Below are 21311 nucleotides of genomic sequence, written 5' to 3' on the forward strand. Positions count from 1 at the left end.
CCTATAACGCGCCTCCCCCTTCCCTCTCCCCACTGACCACTCATTTCTTCTCTATATCTGTGCGTCTGCTCCTTTGTTATATTCACTAGTTCCTCGTATTTTTTAGATTCCATATACAAGTGATATCACACAGTCTTTGTGTTTCTCTGTCTGACTTATTTCACTTAGCATATGGAGGATATTTTGCTATCCAGATTTTCAAAAGCTAGGACTTTAAGAAGCAATGTTGTGGAGACAAGCTGAATATATATTTTTTCCTCTGGGAAAAATTAAGGCTAAATCTATAAGTCTTTGTGCGTAACAGATGGATCTGAGCTTTCTCTATTTCTGTTTAAATAACCTAAAGTAGTTGTCAGGGAGTGAAAGTTGTTCCATGTTGGCATGTCGGCAGGAGCTCTCACAACACTGAAGCTCTTCCGTTTGCAGCCACTTAGGCGAGTCCTACCGGTGGCACAGGGGTAGACGGATAGACCTCCCCAGGTCCGCTGCTGCCATCAGCCTCTGGGCCGGAGCTACCCGTTCGTCGCGATCCCGGGTGCGAAGGGCCCTCCCGCGGGAGGAGCGCGGGGCGTGGAGGGCGTGGGCCGGGGGCGGGGCGAGCCGAGCCGCAGACTGGGTGCTCGCAGGGAGCTGTCAGTGTCAGGCTCCGGAGAGGGAGGAAGTGCTGTAGGTCCCGGAGGAGCGTGAGCCGAGCGGCCGGCGCAGCGTGAGACAGCACATCCTGCGCGCGCCGGGCCCGCCGCCCTCGGGAAGCGCACGAGCGCCGCCGCCGCCGCCGCCGCCGCCGCCGCCGCCGGGGAGCCGTGGCCGCGCTCTCGAGCCCAGTTCCGCCGCCGCCGCCGACCGCGTCCAGGTAAACGGGAGGGGGGGGGTCGCGCTCCCTGGGCCAGCGCCTCCGCGCCCCTCCTCAACCCTCCCGCCCCCGGGTTGTCGGCTTCTGGAGCCGCTGGGCAGTAGTGCGGCCGCGGCAGCCGCAGCCGGACCTTGGCCTCGGTCCCCTCCCCGGGCTCCTGCATGCTCCGCGGCGCCCAAAAGCGGCCAAACCCCGTCCCCCCCACCTCCCCCGGCAGCCGCAGCCCCTTTCTGCGGCTCTCCCGGCTGAGCCAGGAGGTGAGGGCAGATGAGAAAGAGTCAGTAGTGGTGTCATCACCTTGTGGGCTGGGAGGGGCGTCCCAGTGCGCCCCGCCTCGGTTTTCTCCTGGGGACCAGAAGGTTAGCGGCAGTGAAATCCGCACCCCTCAGGGCAACCAGCTGACGGCCCCCGAGGGAGGGGGGAGCTGCAGAGGGAGGGGAATGGATGCTGTTTGAGTACATTTTAAGCTGTCTGCAAAGCTCTTAGATGCTGTTGCTATCCGCCAAGTCGAAGGAAGCGAATATACTTCCAGCAAGGCATTAATTAAACACACGCAAGAAGGTGCCAGTTTCTCTCACTGCTGCAAAAAAAAGTGTGGCTGGGGGATGTGTTTTAGTAAACACCTTCGGGGCCGCGTGCCTTTCCTTCCCCCACTCCCACTACCGCATCGCTCTGGCCTTATAAATCCGTGCGTCGTCATCATAAGGTCAGTGACCCTGGCGACACTGATGGGAACTGAGTGTGCGGGAGTCTCATGACTTGTAATAAGGATGAACAGAAACCCAGGATCAGGACAGGAAATTACTTAGGAAATTAGAGGCTCAGCAAACTGCAGCAGATGGAATATATTCGTTATCCTGGACTCTCCCACATCTAGGTAAGGGGCAGAACAAGTAGCCAGCCATTTTCTTGCCTGGAATGCCTTTCAAGTGAGCATTGTAGACTTATTGTAGTTCAGGGTTGTGCAAAATTGCTTCTAAATATTCCATATTAGCAGAAAGCATAGCCAACAGTAAGGCATGGTAGCTGCAGAAGACATCATATGGGTAATATTAGCACAGATATGGGTGACTGCCTCTGTATACATTTTCACTGCGGAAATTATAGAGAAAGACGTTGATCAGTATTAGTAAATTTGAAATTTGCACTCAGTGCAAGTTTCGGCATGGAAAAAAAGGACCCAAACTCTGCTCTTCTGACTATGTTTCTTAGTAAAATAAAATCGTACATTGCTACCACTAAGTCATCAAATGTTCTCTTCATAGGAGCCAACTCCCAATCTTTCTTAAGGTTTGAGGATCCAGTGCTCCAAGAGCCATTTCTTTAAAAAATCTTCTAGCATCATCATTGGTATGTTTAATTAATATAGTTGGGGGCCCAATGCAGGCTTTTTTCAGCCTGTGCAGCTCTGGGCCCCATTTTTGGCCCATAACATCTTCCACATCTCTCTTTTCCTTCCCTGTGTCAGGCACTGATGCACCTGCTTCCTCTCTCTTGGACCTCAGGGTTGCTGAGCTTCTGCCCAGTGCCCTGGAGGAGAGGGATGGTTCAGCCCCTCCCCACACCCAGCCTTTCCTTCTCTCCTACTAGAAATAAGTCCTGAAGCTTTTTTGGTGTTACAGGTCTATATCATTAGGTATAATCACCACTAGAGATATGGGCAGAGAAGATAAACTCAACTGACAGAAAAGTGGAGCAGAGTTCTCACAAGTGGTGGTCCCTGGCCCCTAGTTTCTAATGAACGGAGATAGTAAGAAGAAGTCATCAGGCATTTCTCATCATGTTTCATGTCTAAGAGGGGGCTCTATGAACTTTGTTCCCACCCCTCCTACTTCCCCAAAGATTCCTTCCAGAGTCTACATTTAATAAATGAGCCTTTTCCTTGACTCCAGTGCTGAGTCAAGTAATTCTTGGAGATAAAGCCTGGGTACTGCTCTGTTCATATTCAAAACAACCATGTAGACGAGTCTTGTAAAATACATGTCAAGTTTTTAAACCCAGCCACGTCTCTTAGCACAGACTATGTGTACAGGCTTCATCAACAGTTACATCAGTGGGCCACTTATCCTCCCTGGTCACCTTGTTTCCTTCTGTCACCTAATAGCATCAAATGTAAAGGTCACACACATGCATTGCAAACTTAAGTATATTCTTGCATCACCTTGTTCTCCCGATACTTTGCCCCATCAAATAAAACAAAGGTTGATAATAATATTCCGAGCACTTTAGCAGTGCTCAGTACATTTCCTAAATGTATTGCACTGCCTTTGCTGAATGTATTACATTACCAATACATTTACTAAAATGTACTGAGCACTTGACCAGGCATTGCACTTTAAACTACTTCTCATGTATTAACTTCTTTAATCCTCACAAAAATCTGATGAGGTAGATATTATTTGTAATCCTATTTGACAGGCAAGGAAACTAAGACACGAGGATGTCAAGTAACTTTCTGAAAATTGCTCGGCTGATAAGTTGTAGAGCCAGGATTTGAACCTGGGCAATCTGCCTGTACTCTTCTATAGGACAGTTTATATTGGTTAATTTTCATATATTGAATACCAGGCTCTTATGTTATCTCATTTCAATCCCTATATTAATCTTATGAAGTAGACATTATTATCCATATTTTACAGATGATGAAAAACTGAGTTAAGTGATATACTTAATACATAGCAGAGGTAGGATTCATATCAGGTCTGACTCTAAAACCAGTAGTCATCCATTTTAGCTAGTGTCCCCTATGAGAAACAAAAAAGCTGAGCTTGTCTGTTTCTTTTGGGTGTGTTGCCCATTTTCCTTGTGAGCCATTGCTCTTTCTTTTAAGCCTTAAGTGTAGCCGACTTTTTTGCCAGTTGATTGGTAGATGTGGATGATATGGCAAAACCAACGTAGGACCATAGCTCTTTTGAAGTCAGATATTGCCTTCATTCTGTCTCCTTAATGAAACTAGTAATTCCCCATAATACTTTGTGGATCTCAAATACCATGTAAATAGTTGTTCCACTGATCAGGGATCCCTTTTACTAGAAACTGTTGCGTCTTCTACATTCCCTAGAAAATGTGAGAAAGTACGTTCTTTTGGGGACTTTGCTGGGACTGTGAACTTCTAGGGTTCACTTCTTTTGAGAATTAACTAAAGTTAACTCCACTCTTATTACTCTGAAACTTATAAACCATTGCCCAGGTCCGTGTAAAAAATGAGTCCTCTTGACTGGGAGCTCTTCGTTGGTACCCAGGACTTGTTTCCTTTGCTTCTCTGCCGGAAGCCTGGCACCAGACTGTCAGCGTGAAGCTTACGTTGTAACATAGACGCCACTACCCAGGTGCCAGCTGAGGAGCCACATGTTTATAAAGCATGTGGTCTTTATGTCTCCTGAGTCTTTGTTTAGAGGAGTCTTCTTTTTTTCTGCGGTATGCGGGCCTCTCACCGCTGTGGCCTCTTCCGTTGCAGAGCACAGCCTCCGGACGCACAGGCTCAGCGGCCATGGCTCACGGGCCCAGCCCCTCCGCGGCATGCGGGATCCTCCCGGACCGGGGCACAAACCCGTGTCCCCTGCATCGGCAGGCGGACTCCCAACCACTGCGCCACCAGGGAAGCCCTAGAGGAGTCTTGTTAAGCAGGAGTCAGAGGCACCATGGAGGGCAGGCATATGAGAGTTTTCAGGTGGTCATTGAATCCGATATAATTGATGCAAAATTTTATGCATTTGTGCTAAATGCAGCTTTCTAGGGAAAGACTGGGTATTTGTGACTAAAAAGAGATTAAGAACCACTGGTTCAAGTGCACTGTTTAGGAAGGGGGAGGAGCAGAGGCCATTCTGCTGAAATGCGTTGGAAACAAGGCAAACTATCCCGTTAGAACCAGCCAAGAAAAAATGTTCTTGGCTCTCAGGACATTGCTGGTATTTCGCTACAGAGGCATGCTACAGTGCCCAGGTCCAAGTACAACATATACTAATGCATGCTGCAACCAAGTGAGGTCTTGAGGACCTCAGGCAGCCCTAGCACTGCTCGCCATTCACTAGGCACTTACCCTTTTCACACTTAGGGTTCATCGAATCTTCCCAACATCCCTGTGAGGCTGACATTTTTATCTGCATTTGACAAACAAGGAATCAGATGATTGGAAACATTAAGCCACTCGGTCAAGGCCACATGAGGCCAGTTAGTAGAAGGGCTGGGTTTCAAATGTAGGTTGGCCAGAGTCCAAAGCCTGTTTATTCTCTTCCCAACATATTTCATTGTTTCTCTATGTGGGACGCCAAAAAGTACTGTTTAGTGTAACTTTTCATTGTGGCAGGACAGAGTTCCTCAAGAACACTCTAACATGCTGATAGGAAAAGCCTAAATGTGTTATCAAACGGGAACAAGAAAATTAGACATTTCTCAGCGTGGCAGAGGATAAGCGAGCCCTGCTTTCCCTTGAGGTGTGTGCTCATGCCCCACACATTTGATTCTCAGGTGTGCCCAGGTATCTTGCTGAGCAGCAAATGCATAGCAGTCTGCAACCAAGTCCAGAGAATTGATTGGTTGGTTTTGCCGGGGTAGCTACAAGACTTTGTTCGTTGCAAAAATGAACTTGCTTCAAAGCTGAGTTGTAAGCTGTGCGTTGTTCTGGGGCTTACTTGATATAGTGGCTTCGTCGTGATCTGGAACACTAACTTGGTACTTAGTCCTGGGGGGACCTCTTTTTACCAGATGACCTACATGTCCTTTAGTTTTCGGTTCGTGTCAATCCGGCGATCCATTTTTGGGTACAGACCAGCTAATGCCATCAGTGTGGCAAACACATAAAGCAGAAATTTATGTTAGAGTCAAGAGCATTCTTTATAATAAAAATGAGTCTCAGGCACTGTAGAGGATGGCTGCCTTTGATCAGCAGATTGGCCTGGGAACAGACACCAGTGTGCTTCATTATGCTTCAACCTTTTTTCTCTCCTGTAGCTTCTAAAGGTTTTTAAAAAGTTTACTGCTCCCTCACCCCCACACATTTTAGGTTGGTATCTAACATTTTTATTGTTAGTTTAAAGAATCACAGTGAATATAATTTCCATAATATTGTAAACTTTGACATTTAAAAATAAAACGATGACATCATTCTTTGAATCCAAATTAAAATCTAAGTGCTATACCGACCTCTGTTTAAAAAGTACCTGAAGAAGCTCTTCAACAAAAGGGTATTTTTATACCCTGTGGTCAAGCATCACAGTAAGATTTGGGTTTCCTTTTTTTTCCCCTGGTAATGGAGGTGGGAAAGGAGGCCCTGAATGATCGTACAACCACAGGTGTGTTCTCTGGTTGGTCAGTTTTTGGAAAGCCTACAGACAGAAGTTCTGGGTCTCAAAATTACGATGTTATTAGCTCATAATAACATTCCTGCATGCTCTTTAGAAAGCCTCATGGATGCCAGCGGCACACAATGCCGGTTTGAAGAGCACATATTTATCTAGCACAGGTGCTGTGTGTTACAGTTCACTGCGGGGCCAGTGCCGGGAGTCGGGTCCATGGCCTTCGTCGGTGTGGCTCAAACTCAAGGTGGCAGGGCCAGAAAGAACAGCAGAGCCACTGGTCCCATCTCTTGCCCTCAGGCAGGTGACTGTATGGATAGTTGTCTTTCTTCTATTTAGGGATTTACAGGAAGAAATCTGTCCATTCCAGTGTTTTTAGATCACTGGTTCTCAGCCAGGAGTGATTGTCCTTCCCAGGGGACATTTGGCAATGTCGGGAGACATTTTTGGTTATCACATTTGGGGAGAGAGGGTGGCTGTAGGCATCTGTAGTGGGAAGGATCAGGGTGCCGCTGGACAGCTTACAATGCACAGAACAGCCAAGGTTAAGAAGCCCTGCTTTAGATGTTCTGGTTTTCTATTGAAATCTTCCCTGCTGTAATTTAAGTCCATTTCTTTGGTCTTCTACAAGATAAGAAGGGCATAACATTTAAAAGGCAGCATAAGGGAAAGGAAAGAAAAAGCCTGATATTCCACTGACTGCCTGTGTGAGCCTCAGTTTCTTCATCTGTGAAATGGGGATAACAATACTTGGCTTGCAAAATTATTGTAAGGATTGCAGATAATGAGAGTACTGGATCCAATATGTGGTACATGCTCAATGCGTGGAAGGTATTTTTTATTATTCAACAGCCATGATATCACTCTCTAGCCTTCTCTTCTCAGGGACTTTTGTGATCTTGCCCTGCTTTGAACCAAAGGTATGCTTTTAAAAAATGAATTATGCTATGTACCTGCCTCCTTCCACTTCAAGACACTAGGCTCCCTGAGGCATCCTTTGTATCTTTCAGCAGAGGGTCTTACACGTGGTAGGTCTCAACGAGCTTTGTTGACCTGAAATATTAGCCAGAATAAATCCCACTTAATTTTCCTTTTATTATAAGATTTAATTCTTTCCCCCGTGGACTGTTTTAATGTGTTCAGTAAAACATTCACTTCCTTAAATGTAGCCGCTATTGCATGTCTGGGCCCAATATGGACGTGGGCTTGGTAATGCCTAGAATTCTGGAAGCTTTGCCTTCCTGAATCAGGATCACATTGAACATTTCTGCTGGGGGAAGGGCAGTCTTGAGGAAAATAATCTTTCATTCTAGAAGTGACTTGTAGGATGGTTTGAGTCTTGTGTTTTCCTTTATGAGTCCCTTGGTCTAATTCTTTTGATCTGGCTTTGATCTGACACTCTCTGAGCAGGGCAGTACTTGGGTTCCTTTCTGGGAGGGGGAGGGGAAATTTTGATTCATTTGTCAGATTTCTATTTTATGCTAATATCTAGAGTGAAACCAAGAGTAACACATGTATTTTAAATAGCTCTAATGAATAAATGATGACAATATTTTATATCCTTTGCCTATAGTTTCCCTTGTAGGGTACGATTTTCCCGCTCTAACTTGAAATAGTACCCATTTCTTTGTTTGACAAGCTGGAGGTTTTAGTAATTGAAATGGAATGAAGTTCTCTCCTTTTGAAAGTAGTTTAGATCCTGTTGTGCACATATGTAAGCCTTTAAAAGTTGATCAAGTTGTTGAATGTTATAGTGGGCCCATGTGGAGAGGATGATCATGGGATTCTGTCTCAGAATCAGCTTGTGGGATTTTAGTCGTTGCTGGGTTTGGGTGGCTGAAAGGGTAGAAGGCCCTGTGGGGAATGTGTGTTTTGACAGTGTCCCCTTTTAAAATGAAGCGTGTCTCCTGTTTCACCATCCCCCCCATTAGTATCAAAATAGCAAGGGGTTGTGGGAATTGGTGTGTATTTTGTGGGAGAAAGAATAACAGAAAACTTCTCTGCTTGTTTCCTTGAAAAGTGTGACTTTGTTCACTTTCAGAAGGTATAGGTTACCACTGGCTCCGAAAGAGGATCCTCTCTCTTTGAATGTTTTCAGGCTCAGAGGAAAATGAGAGTCTATTTACCTAAGTTAAAATGCCAAACTAAATCTCCCAATGCAAATATGGACCACCCAGGGACTTTGTAAAGGCCAGGTTTGGGGTTTTGAATACAGATTTTCCTGCTTCCTCTTTTAAGCTTTTTAATATTTTTCGAATGCTGCTGAAAAGTAATTGGCATATCAAGCAAGGATGAAATCTCATATCTTTTGCCATGAACTTTAAAGGGGGGAATTGTACTCATTTCCTTTGAGAGCCCTTTGTTTTTCAAAATAAAGAAATATGAATTACTAAAATTTGAAGGCCAAGTTGTAGATTTCAGTTTAAAGTAGATAGAAAAGTTGGGTTACAAAACAGTTATAGGAGAGGAGAAGGATACTCTCTTCAAATGTTCCCTTTCCCAAGTACATTGTGCCTAGACAGAGCCATTTACCTCAGTAAACTGGGTAGAACTTTGCTTTGGGGGATGGGCGAGGGTATTGGAAACATCACCTCAGTTAGAAAACAAAATTCAACTGAGTAAATTTTAAAAATCTTATTGGGGGCTTCCCTGGTGACACAGTGGTTGAGAGTCCGCCTGCCGATGCAGGGGACGCGGGTTCGTGCCCCCGTCTGGGAGGATCCCACATGCTGCAGAGCGGCTGGGCCCGTGAGCCATGGCCGCTGAGCCTGCGTGTCCGGAGCCTGTGCTCCGCAACGGCAGAGGCCTCAACAGTGAGAGACCCGTGAACCGCAAAAAAAAAAAAAAAAAAAAAAATCATATTGGGTTTTTTTCAGCAAAATATGAATTGGGTAGCATCCCATCTAGCAGATAGAAAGGAGCTCTGAAGAGCTTTACAAAATGAAAGACCGCTGTAGGCAGAAGGGAGCAAGACAAGGAAGTTACTAGGGAAAGAGTGGATTGTTTGTGGCAAGGTCACGTTCCTTTAGGGGATGGCAGGGTCCGTGAGGCAGGTTACCTGCTTAGTGCTGATCAGTAATTCCGGATACACCAGTTTAAGTCTCTACACCCAGGAGAGGTTGAAACTGTAATTAAGTTAGGTATTAAGACTCAGTGTGGTGATGTGGGTTAGCACAAGTGACTCTGTTTGGGGCCTGTTGTCTCTCTCTCTCTCTCTCTCTCTCTTTTTTAATAACAGTTCCTGCCTTTTGATCAGACTCTTAGCTTTACTGAGAGATGTGATCAAAATTTAAGGCATTAGCACCACTCCCAGCTACCGCTCTGAAGTTCTCATGTTTTTTTTTTACTCATCCTCTCTGTGGTATTCACAGGTCACAAGTTCAAGTTCACATTTTTTACCATCGGTCATTTTCTTTGCTTCTTTTCTGAAATTACAGTCTTAGAGGAATCATTTGCTTGGTGGTTGGCTGCTGCGAACATGCATTTAAAGCCTTTGTGAGAATGCATCGTGCCAGGGAGATTACTATGATTGTTATACACAGGACGATTCCCAATGTCTGGAGTGCACTTCAGAGCCATGGTCCTCAAGACCCAACTGATCAAAATCTGTTAAGTCAAAGAAACACCCCATTGAAGTAGTCACTTTCTTAAGCCAACTGACTTGCTCAGTGATCTTATATAGCTGAGTTTCAACTTCCCCAGAAGTGTGAATACGGGTACAACAGGTGGTGGTGACCATAGCACAGACACCTAGTTCAGCTAAAAGACAATCAAGGGCTATCCTATTATCAGGACCAACCTTGGCCAGAGAGTCTAAGGATTTTTCTTGGGCAGCTCTTGCTTTAGAAGTGGATTCTGCAATGTTTTCAGGAGTTAAGGAGAGATTCTTAATCATAGCTTCATTTGTACTCACTCTGAACCAGGGAAGTAGGGACCTGCCAACAGAAGCAAATCCAGAATCATGAGCACCTTCTGGTAGGTCTTTTCTAACTCAGTGATGTAAATTCAGGAGAGGTGACCAATGAGCTGTGTCAGTCTGTGAACAGTTAGGGGCACAGTTAGGTTACCTAAGAGGTATTGCCCAGTTATATGCCAGCCATCCAGACACTCGTAGGCCCAAGGAGAATAATAACCACTACAGACAAAGGTAAACCCTGAGGGGACACAAAGCGCTCCCGCTAATGTGGCACTGTCGATGAATTCATTCGAAGGGATTGTTGCATTTACCCATTCAAGACAAGGGTCAGTTAGGTTTCCAGTGCATTTGGGAGGTAAATCTAACCTGAAATAAAAAGTTGCTCTAAATTCCTTGCAAAAATGCATGCTGCTGGTGAGATCTTTTCATGATTGGGGGAAGATCTGATTTAGATCATCATAAGAATGTGAGTGTGCAAATGTACCACAGTTTGTGTAGGTGTTTATGTCTAATTGGTCAAGTAGAGTTATCAGTGGAGAAAGTTAAAACAAGCACTGGCTATAAAAGTTGGACTCTGTAAGTGCCTTCTAAGGGGAGTCAATTATAGTTTGTGGTGACGTTGGGAATAGAAGAATAATTGGTCACAGGGAGGACTAGGGGGTCTCTAGCATCATGGACAGATCAGAGATTTTGATGACAAATGCAACGGTCTGAAAGATTATCCCCCTTCACAATGGCCCGGAAGATAACAGATGATGCCGTTATCTTTCCAGGCCAATGCCAGAGTGAAGGAAAGACAGGGAAGAAGAAAGGGGTTTATGTTTACTTAAAGTATGAAGGCTTGATCTGGTGTTTGGTAGAAGCAGTCTATCTTGATGTTGGCTACTTCTCTTCCTAGTCAATTTGGTTTGCAGGTCTCCAGTGTTTGTACAGGACCAGATATCAGGTGGAGCCTTCTTAAGCTTTGAGATATGTACCCAGGGATCAGTGCCTTTTAGTTTTGCAGTGGTGTCAGCAGTCAGGAGCACTTGGTAAGATCCCTTCCAGCTGAGTTCAAGAGCTGTCTTCCTCTGATGATGTTTCCAGAATACACAGTCACCAGGCTCCATACTGTGGCCAACAGGATCCTTTGAATTGGGATCTGGGAGAGCTTTTTTTAATCTGTTGGTGATAAGGTTCAGCAGAAGACATTAAAGACTTACAATAGCTGGTCATGTTAATGTGAAATAACAAGGAATCAACAGAAAATTTGTACACAGTAGACACTGGCCTGCTGGTGACTATGTCACGTGCAGTAAGTTTGTGTTTCCCAAAAGGGGTACTGCGAATAGTCAGCAAAACCAGCGTCAATACCTGAGGCCAAGGGACTCTAACAATTTGAGCAAGTTTGGAGGTTTTGAATTTGAGGATCCATTACTTCTCTCAACCTTGCCTGATGATTGAGCGTTACAGGGACAGTGACGATTTCAAGAAGTTTACAAGGTTTTGTTAAAGCTTATATGATTTGCCCAGTGAAGTGGTTACCCCAGTTGAAGATTGTGGAAGGTACACCTCACGTGGGAAACACGGTTTCTAACAGTTTCTTTGCCACTGTGAAGGCATCGGCCTTGCAGCAGGGGAAGGCTTCAGTCCATCCAGAAAACACACACACGGTAAGAAGAACATATTGATAACTCATGCTAGGTGGCAGTTGAATGAAGTCCAGCTGCAGGTGTTCAGAGGGTCCAGAGGGAGGAGCTTTGTGGCCTCTGGGAACAGACATAGTTTTTTCAGGATTATGGACCTGACAGGTCTGACACTGGTGGTAAACTGTTTTCATAATTTTATAGAAGGCCCTCCACCAGTGTTTATTCCTGATTTCAGTCATCTTACTTGCACCATGGTGGGTGAAGGAATGCAAAAACCGAAAAATGGGGTTTGCCAGGGAGTCAGGAAGAGCCAGGCACCATCTGGGTTTCCTGTAGCCCTGACCGGTCATTGAATTTACAACCATTGTTTGCCCATCGTGATTTCTCTGACTCAGAAGCAGGCTGTTGCCTGTTGCAAGGACATCGGGGTGGCAAAAGTCTGGAACAAGGGCTCTTTTTTTTTTTTTTTTTTAATTTATCTATTTATTTTGGCTGCATTGCGTCTTCGTTGCTGTGCGCAGGCTTTCTCTAGTTGTGGTGAACTGGGGCTACTCTTTGTTGCGGCGTGTGGGCTTCTCATTGTGGTGGCTTCTTGTTGACAGGACATGGTGTCACGAAATGGGATGTTATTACCTCGAGGTCTTGGGGCTCACCTTCTTCAGGTGGGGGCAGTAACGTAGCAGGATTAAGGACCTTATAATGTTTAGATGCAATTTAGGTGGTGAAAGCAGAAGGATCTCATAGGAGGTTAGTCTGTTTGCAGAGAAATGTTGAGTCAATTCAGAATTAAGAAGACCTTGGACAATATGTGGAGTTTGTAAATAAATGTCATTTCCTAGGGTTAAATCTGCTGAGGCTTCTGCTAACTTTGCAGCTACAGCCTTAAGGCAGTTGGGATAGGTACGAGCAACTGCATCGAATTGTGTCCTGTAATAAACACTAGGCCTATGCTTACCGTGTTCTTGTGTGAGCATTCTCCAGGGGTTGGTTATCTCTCTCATGTACAAATAAGGGGAAAGGTTTTGAAGTTGGGTGGCCCTGGGGCAGGCGGTTCTTGCAGCACTTGTTTTAGTTTGATAAAGGCCTACTCATTTTTATCTTCCCCAGGAAATGGTTCAGGGACTGAGTTTTTAGTGAGTTCATAGAGCAGGAAAGCCACGAGAGAAAAATTAGGAGCCCATAGTCTGCAATAACCAGCCAGGCCTAGGAATCCACAAAGTTGTCGCTTAGGTGTTGGCCTAGGGAATTCTTGGATTAGCTTAATTCTTTTTGGAGACAGCTGGATTCCTTCAGCGCTTAGATTATGACCTAGGTAACGAGTAGTGTCTGGAGATAATTGTAATTTTTCCTTGGAGACTTTATGTCCTTTTTTAGCTAACTGTTGTAGCAAGTAAGTGGAATTCTTTATGGATGCCTCTTTGGTAACTGAATATAGCAAAAGGTCATCTATATTCTTACTGTAGAAGGGTCGATTTCCTAGGAACCTGGAGGGTACATAAATTTTGGTGGAGCACTTGGGAAACATCAGAAGGGGCCTCAGTGAACCCTTGAGGCATGCCTGTCCAGGTATATTGTTGACTGTTCCAAGTAAAGATACATAGATAGTGGCTGTTGGGGTCCCCAGGGATGCTGAAGAAGACAAAGCTCCACAACGGTGAACCATCTTGAGTCTGATGGAACTTGTGACAAAGGATTTTGGGGAATGGAACAGCTGGAAAATGGGGAGTCTCGTTAATAGCTTTCGAGTCCTGGACAAATTGCCATCCCCACCCATTAGGTTTTGGGACTGATAAAACCAGGTGTTACAGGGGCTGGTACAGGGCATGGTTAGCCCCTGTGTGAATTGGTCTTCTGTTATTGGTACGAAGCCTTGTGTGGTCTTAGGTTTTAATGGCTATTGAGGCAGTTTAGGAAGAGGTTTAGTTATGTTTCTCCGAATTTTTATAGGCTCTGCACTTCTTATTCTCCCAGTGTCAGTGTTAGAGGTAGCCCACAGATTTTCAGGCACCTCGATTAAGTTAGAGGTCTTTTGCTGGAATTCTTCCTCTTCTGTATCAAGGACAGATTGTAAAGAACATAAAAGATCAGGTTCCGGTTGGTCAGGACATTCTAAGGTGAGGTCTCCATGAGAAGCAAAATTTACTAGCCCTTTTAATTTAGAAAGGAGATTGCTACCTAATAGATTGACTACAACTGTATCACATAGCAAAAAGGAATGTTTTTCAGTGAAAGGTCCCAGAGTCATTTGTACTGATTGAGATAGAATTTTATTAGATACCCACTGTGGAAACTTCTTTTTCACTCCAAAGCATTTGTTGTCCTCTGGGGTTTAAAGTAGAGTGTAGCTCTGGTATCTATCACAATTTGGCAAGGTTTCCCATTAAATTTTAATTTCCCCATGGCTATGTAAAGGAATTACTGGTGGCAGTTTACCAGAGAATCTGTCGGAGTCCTGTCAACTCTTGGAGGGGCCCATATGAGGGCCCTGCTTTGGGGAGAAGATATGAGAGAATTTAAGTTGATGTTGAAGAATTTTTACGGGATCAATGAGAGCAATCTTTTTTCCAGTACCCCAGTTGATTACAATTGAGACATGGATCCCTAGGCCAATGTTTTGATGATGGACCCTCTTGGAGGGTGCAGTGTGGGAGGCCCAGGTATTATTTTAGGTCTCTGGCCTTGGAACTATTGTAGTTGTAAAGGCTGATAGTTTGGCAGACTTTTGTTTACGGTCTTATTCCAAAGTCCTTTCAAAGTGCTCAGCAGTGGTCATGAGTTCAGTCAAACCAGTGGCCTCCTGTCCTATTTTCTGCCTTTTTATCAATCTGCTAATCTCAGGAGATAATCCATTTACAAGTTGGGCAACTAGAGCAGGTTGGGTGACATATATTGTATGGAACCCAGGATGCCTTAGGAAGAGAGCTTCCAGTTGGGTTTCGAAGTCGGCCACAGATTCATTTTTTGTTTGCATGTTTGAATAACAGACCAATCATCGCGGGCAAGGAAGACTCTAGGAATGGCTATTAGAAGATCAGCTGCATTTTGCAAGCTTTTTCTGCTCCGTAAGGGGACGTGATGAAGATCGAGGATCTCAAATATCATCAGTAGGGTTACGCCATCCTGCTTCTCGCATATGGCAGCCCCAGATCATAGGCTCCAATGAGGACTCTAAATACTTCAGAAAACTTTTGGGGATCCTCCGTGGGTTTAGGAAATTCTTTAATTATGGTCCTTAGCTTGGTCTTTGTCCGAGGAGTGAAAGATACCTGGGGAGGATCTCCTGCAGCCTTGGATGGGTGGTTTATTTTAAAAGGTGACTGTCCAGGGTGGAAAGGCAGTTTAGATAGAGAATTAGAGAGCATGAGCACTCAGGTAAAGGTGGATAGAGGGGAGCAGTGGGAGTTGCGTGTCTTACTGTCTTTTAGGTACCTCTTGCATCTTTTTAAATTTTTAATTAGCCTTTTGCAATGAATTTTTTAATGATGCTGTTTTGGAATCTTGAAGCTTTTTGGAAGCTTCTGCATACCAATTGAAATAGGTATCCCATTCTGTTTGTTGATTTGGGAACTCTTGCTTTCAAATGTACTTCTTAAATGAACAGTCAATCTAATTGGAACATTTCCTATCATGGCCATTGTAATTCTAGGTTGTTTTTAGTAAGATTTTGCAATTTTTGTAGATATATACAGTTTCCAGGACTATAGTTCTTAGAGAAAGTGAGCAGGTGTGCCAGAAGGTGGCATGCTCAACTCTGGCACTTAAAGATTCCCCCCCCCCCTTTTTTTTTAAGCTAGGTAGGTCTTGGGCCTCTCTGAGTCAAATTAATACCTAAGAGGGATGTGCTGGTAGACCGGGGATTGTGTGGTGTTTTACAGTGTACCTTGTTGGATGAAAATTTTCTTGGGTTTAGTGGGTGACCTAGTGTCAGTCTAGCCATTCTGTGACCAACTTATCTAGCACAGGAGTCTTAGAGTAAGGTAGCACTCTAACAGCTTTTAAGTTCTCAATCCAGGCCCACCAGTTTTGCACCTTTTGGCTTCTGAGATTCCATTAGCAATAGCCTGTATCTGTAGAAACGAGATAAACAAACATGTGCGCATTAGCACGCCAGCAGCACCAAAGACATGTTCCTGTGGACTGGCCTTGTGTGTACCACCAGCGATTCTCAGTGTGATACTGGGGATGATACTGGGGGCTGGGGAAAGGACTGAATCAGCAGGACCCCAACAGGCAGTGACTGCGGACTAGGATTCCACATAAATGAGGAATTGCAGACTGAATCACCAGCAGTTCCCAACATGGAGCTAGGGATTTTAGTCGAATAGGGAAATGTGGATTGAAGCCAGGGTAGGGACTTGGGTTCCAGATGGAACTGTCTGCCAGCTGAAGGTGACCGGCTAAGCCCTGGACTGGAAAGTCAGTTAGATTGGGACCTCTGCACAAAGACAGCAGAGCTGAGAACTGAGAGGAACTTAGAGCCCTCAGAGATGATGAGAAACAAGAGAATTCAGAGGATTTGTGGGTACCATGCCTGTGTTTCTCATCATCCCTGAAGCTGTGAAAAGTTTCTTTTGAATCCCACTGCTGCCACCAAGTCTGTTAAAAAACAAAATTCAACCGAGTAAATTTTAAAGATCTTATTGGCTTTATTCAACAATTCATGCATCAGGCTGCATCCCATTTACCTCACTAGTGCCGATCAGGTAATTCCAGATTGACTAGTTTAAGATTCTGCTCCTGGGAGGGATTGAAACTTTAATTAAGTTAGGTATCAAGTTTTGGTTTGGTGACATAGACTTAGCACAGGTGACTCAATTTTGGGCTTGTTGTCTCTTTCTTTTTAACACCCCTTGACAATGTCAACCCCATCATTGCCTTCCTAAACACTGGGAAGGTAGATCTGGGCAGCAAGTGGAAAAGAATATTTTGTAAACTCTTTGGGGAAAATTCAGAATGAAAGTTACTTTAACCGGGACACGTGTTCTGACAACCATATGTTTAATAATGACAGTGCTTTCTTAGTCTTTACACCTGTTAAAGAAAAATTTATTCATAATACTTGTTAAAGAAATGGTAAGGCAGGCTTTGTTCAGGGGGACTATGTGTCGTGATAGATATTAGGACCACTGCAATGGGGTTTTGCAACGGGGAGAAAGATTGTGCTCAACTCTGAATACAAGGACAGTTGGGAATTTATAGCCAAGTAGCCGGGTGGAGATCAGTGGATGGAAAATTATTAAGAGGAAACATCAGGGATAAGGGCAGGGATTCAGGCTAAATGAACCTAATAGGATTCTTGATAAAGGCAGGCCAAGATGATCAGCTATCACTTGGGAGGTGGTGGGGTGTGAGGAGTCCCATCAGATATCAATCAGGTGCTGGAGTTCAGGTATCGCGGGTGAGGGATTCCGGCTAAACTGACTTCTCAGGACTCTTGCTAAAATTGGGCTCTTGAGAACATGCCCACAGACTGGGCCTAGTTGAAAACCACTCGGAGGAACCTGTCTAGGGTTTGGTCAAGGACAGAGTCTAGTCTTTGTGACACCCTTTTCAGAGGGCAGTCCCCAGCAGGCTTGGGTGGGGGGTGGTAAAGGAGGGTACTGGAAGCTGCCAACACCAAATCAAGAAAGGTGAAAAGTAACCAGAATGCTGGATCATTGGAGTGTGTTGGGGCCATGGGATTGTACTGATAGGGTTAGGCTGCATCATGATTCAATAAAAAACAACTCCCAAACGTGAGCGGAGCAGCACGATGAAAGATTTTTCTCACTCGTGTTACATGTCAAGTGTGGGTCAGTAAGGGGCCCTGGTTACCATGTTCACTCAGAGACTTATGCTGAGAGAGGTTTCCTCTTGGTAAGTGTGCCCTAGTCCCTCACGTTTCATTAGCCAGAGCAGATCAGATGGCTGTCCTTGACTGCACAGGGGTTGTTAAGCCTGCTCCTGGAGGAGGGGAATAGGAATGTTTGTAATTAATCCAAATGACTGGAAGGGAGGGGCTTGCCTGAGTTCTGCCTACTCGTGCTGCTGACCACATCCCTAGGCAGCTCACTGAGATACGACCACATGTGTAGTGGTTTCAACACCCAACTTTAGTAGCACCTGAAAGAATGCCCATTTAGAATATAAAGTGCATTTGAATGGGTTCAGCCTCATAAGTGATAACAAGGTCCTGGAATCAGTGGGCTTAGAAGTCTAGATTTTATGATAACGAATAAAATAAATATGTGTAGGGGTGATGTATCTTCCTTCAGTAGTTTTTCAATTCTAGTCCGGAACATTCTGTAGTACTTAGGGAGTGGCAACCACGAGCCAGACTTGGTGCTTCGTAGGCACATGAAGATGAGCAAGGTATAGACCTAAGGGGCTGATGTCTAATCAGAGGAAAATAGGAAAGTTTAATATCTGTAACATAGGATTTTATGTTATCACATATATCACATGGTTATTGTATAAGGTAAAATATGATAAATACCTAATAGAAGTATAACAGTGTAATGGAGGTTCAAACAAGGGAAGTTGTTAATAATTAAGTGAATAATCACTTCTTTGAATGTGTAGGCTGACCAGACATCAGTGTTAACCAGGCAAAACCATTAGTATTAATGTGTTATCTTCATTCTTCCTCTTTTGTTCTTGGGCCTAGTTTGATCCCAAACTAATTGTAACAGTGATTAAGAGCTAGTACGAGAGCGTGACCTCTGGGGCCAAGGTTCAAATCCCGGTGTCACTACTTACTAGCTGCGTGACCTTGACAAGTTACTTTGCCTCCCTGTTCCTCATTTTCTTCATTTGTGCAGCAGGACTGATAATAACAGTGCCCACTTCCTAGTGTTGTGGTGAGATTGGAAAGAATAAATCCTATTTAATTTTACATTTCTTATAGGGTTTAAATATTTCCCCCTGGATCATTTTGGTGTATTTAGTACAAACACTGACTTCCTGAAATGTGTCACTTGTTGAGTGTCTGGGCCCAGAATGAATGTGTGCTTGATAATTCCTAGGATTCTGGAAGTCTTACCTTCCTGAGTCCGGATCCCGTTGAGCATTTCTTTCTGTGCTCGATAGATCAGGGTGAGTACGTTGTAAGGGCCAGATGGTCAGTTAGCATTTTCCTGGCCTGTGAGGCAACCTTAGAGACCTGTAGAGTATCAAGTTGGCCTCTATTCTTTTGTTTTTTTTTTAATCAGTAGTTTGTTCTTTTTATTTCTGGATAGTATTCCAAGTACGAACATACCACATTTTGTTTACCCATTCTCCTATTGATGAATATTTGCCTTGTTTTCTGTTTGGGGCTACTATGTTCATGTGAATTTTTAATTAATTACTCTCACGTGCCTATTTTAATTCTCTATTCAAATGAACTTTAACGAAAGTCACCCTCCAGGGGTCACAGCATGATGAGAGGGGAAGAGGCACCAGCTGACCTTGAGGGTCCTTTCAGCCCTGAGGTCCTCTAACTCGGCCTCGTCTCTAAGAGCTGCAGTCGAGCACCTACACGCACATGGGTTATGACAGTGTCTGCTCTGAATTGCAGAGCAGAGAGTGGTTGTTGCCTCAAACAGAGACGTGACTCCTGCACCTGTGAGTTCACCAATGAAGACAACAGGTCTTATTCAAGTACAAGAAACACACCCATTTCTCTTCACCAGATGACATATATTCACGAAGGAAAGATGCTCTCCTATTCTACCCACTGGAAGCAGCTTGAGAGAAGTTGACCTCTATTCTGATCTTGGAATTCAGGTCTGCCGAGGACACATTTCTAAACTCCCCCCACCCCATGATTACCTCCACCACTCCAAAGTCATGTGACATTAAATGCGAATGTGATACAAATCCACTGTGGCTAAATCCTGGAGGCCTTCTGCTTGTTTGAGTCCAGAAAGTTAAAAGGTCCATGTGCTTGGGGCCAGCACCGCAGGTAAAAGCTTGATGAGCTAGAGGCTGGGTGTGGTGGGCGGGAGACTGCGGCTCATTTTGGCCAGTTCACACCCTCTCTCTCTTCTGTTCTGGCTCTCCTCTTCCCCCACTACTCCTTGAATGCAAAGTGGATGAATTTGAGGTGGTGCTGCTGAGAGCTTCTGGGCTGTAAGCAGGTGAAGGGATGGGCGTGGGGACCCTGTCTTTGGTAAGTAGGTATGAGGACACCTGTCTATTGCAGCCCCAAAGGAGAGTTCATATCAGCATAATGGAGAGAACCGTTGATTGATTCAAGCTGTTCAAAAAAGAACTGGGCTGCCTGTAAGGTAGTGAGTTCCCAATGCCCAGGAGAATTCAAACGTGCCACCTCCAGTGCAGATTTTCTGTGACGGGATTATTGCACCAATGAGAGGTCAGACCAGAGATTCCTCTGGTAAGCTCTACATTATTTTTTCTCCAAATTTAAGAAGCTCTGATTTTGTATACTGGATAGAGCCTTGCATCACTCTCATCTCTGGCCAGGTTCTGCCATTCCCTTGGGGCCTGCATAAATAAGACGGCAGGTGCCAGACTGGAAAAATAAATATGACAATCTCTGTCTACTTCCTTTCCCACATAACTGTTCCAGTTGTAACATTCGTTCATTCATTCCTTCATTTAACAGATATTCCTTAAACTCCTGCCAGACACTGGGAATGCTGTAGCAGTGTGAGGCCAGGTTGAAGAAAATTTAACAGCTTGTGACAACCATTAAAGACAAACAAACAAACAAAAAATGCTTACACAAATTGGCCACATCATCATGCATTTGAGGGCTCAGTCTTTCATTTGTTCATTTATTTGTTCTTTCAGTAATCTCTTAATGTACCCTGATGATGTTCCAAGTCTGAGCCATCCTGCCAGCAGAGCCTAGATAAATATGTCCATTCAAAGGCATTTGCCAGAATACCCAACTACCATATTCCTTTTGGAGTGTGAAGAACAGAAAACTACGAGTTTACTTGGGGAATAGTTTCCACCCTGAACGCTTATCTTACGCAAAGAATGTATTACAAATGCTAAGGTACCTATTTTGAGCGCTTAATTTCTCACTTTTTCATTATATACAGCAAAGGTGTGATGCGCAAGGAAAGTGTTAATTCCCGTTGTTTGCATTACTTAACACATTTGAATAGATTGGCTCGGTTTAGCATGGAAATGTTTGATTTTTTCAAGACCCTTACATATTTTAAAAGTAAATATTTTTTTTCTAAAGTGAGGAAAGACCAAAGGGCAGAAACGGTTGACCTGGGTCAGTTAAGACCTGAGAGTTTTGCACCAAACACACGTCTTTCCAGCTTGTTTCCCGTAGCACCCCTGCTGCCTCGGGCCCATTTGACCACACACCACAGTCCAGTTGAACTGTTTGCCATTCCCCAAACACGGCTGCTGCTTCTTGCCCCTGTCATTTCATTCACGCTCACTCTCCTTCCACAGGAAATGCTTTCCCAGTTCCCATCTGACCCACATTTCCATATCCAGCTCTCCTGGCCCCTCCTTCTTGAAGCCCACTGTGTGCTTTGGTTCCTGCAAGCTGTCCTTTGTGCTTTAAACCTTTATCCTATACTTGCTCCATTCTCCCTTGCGGTGGAGCTAGTGTTTTCAGACCCTACCATATTATAAGCTTTTTGAGACAGACTCTTTTTTTTTTTCAGATA

General features: G+C 44.5%; 1 protein-coding gene across 2 annotated transcripts in view; it reads left to right on the top strand.

Moving 5' to 3' along the window:
* The first annotated feature begins 645 nt into the window (after positions 1-645).
* The window catches only part of LOC149748416 (cytoplasmic dynein 1 intermediate chain 1-like), a 97592-nt gene continuing 76926 nt past the window's right edge, over positions 646-21311 (top strand). For both annotated transcript variants that reach the window (XM_089917653.1, XM_089917654.1), the window contains exon 1: positions 646-853. The gene's annotated coding sequence lies outside the window, so the exon portion shown is untranslated. The remainder of the gene's footprint in view (positions 854-21311) is intronic.

The sequence above is a fragment of the Delphinapterus leucas genome, chromosome 9 (genome assembly GCF_059928025.1).
Source record: "Delphinapterus leucas isolate spDelLeu-1000000601 "Yukka" chromosome 9, BTC_Dleu_Yukka2, whole genome shotgun sequence".
Classification (NCBI taxonomy): Eukaryota; Metazoa; Chordata; class Mammalia; order Artiodactyla; family Monodontidae; genus Delphinapterus; species Delphinapterus leucas.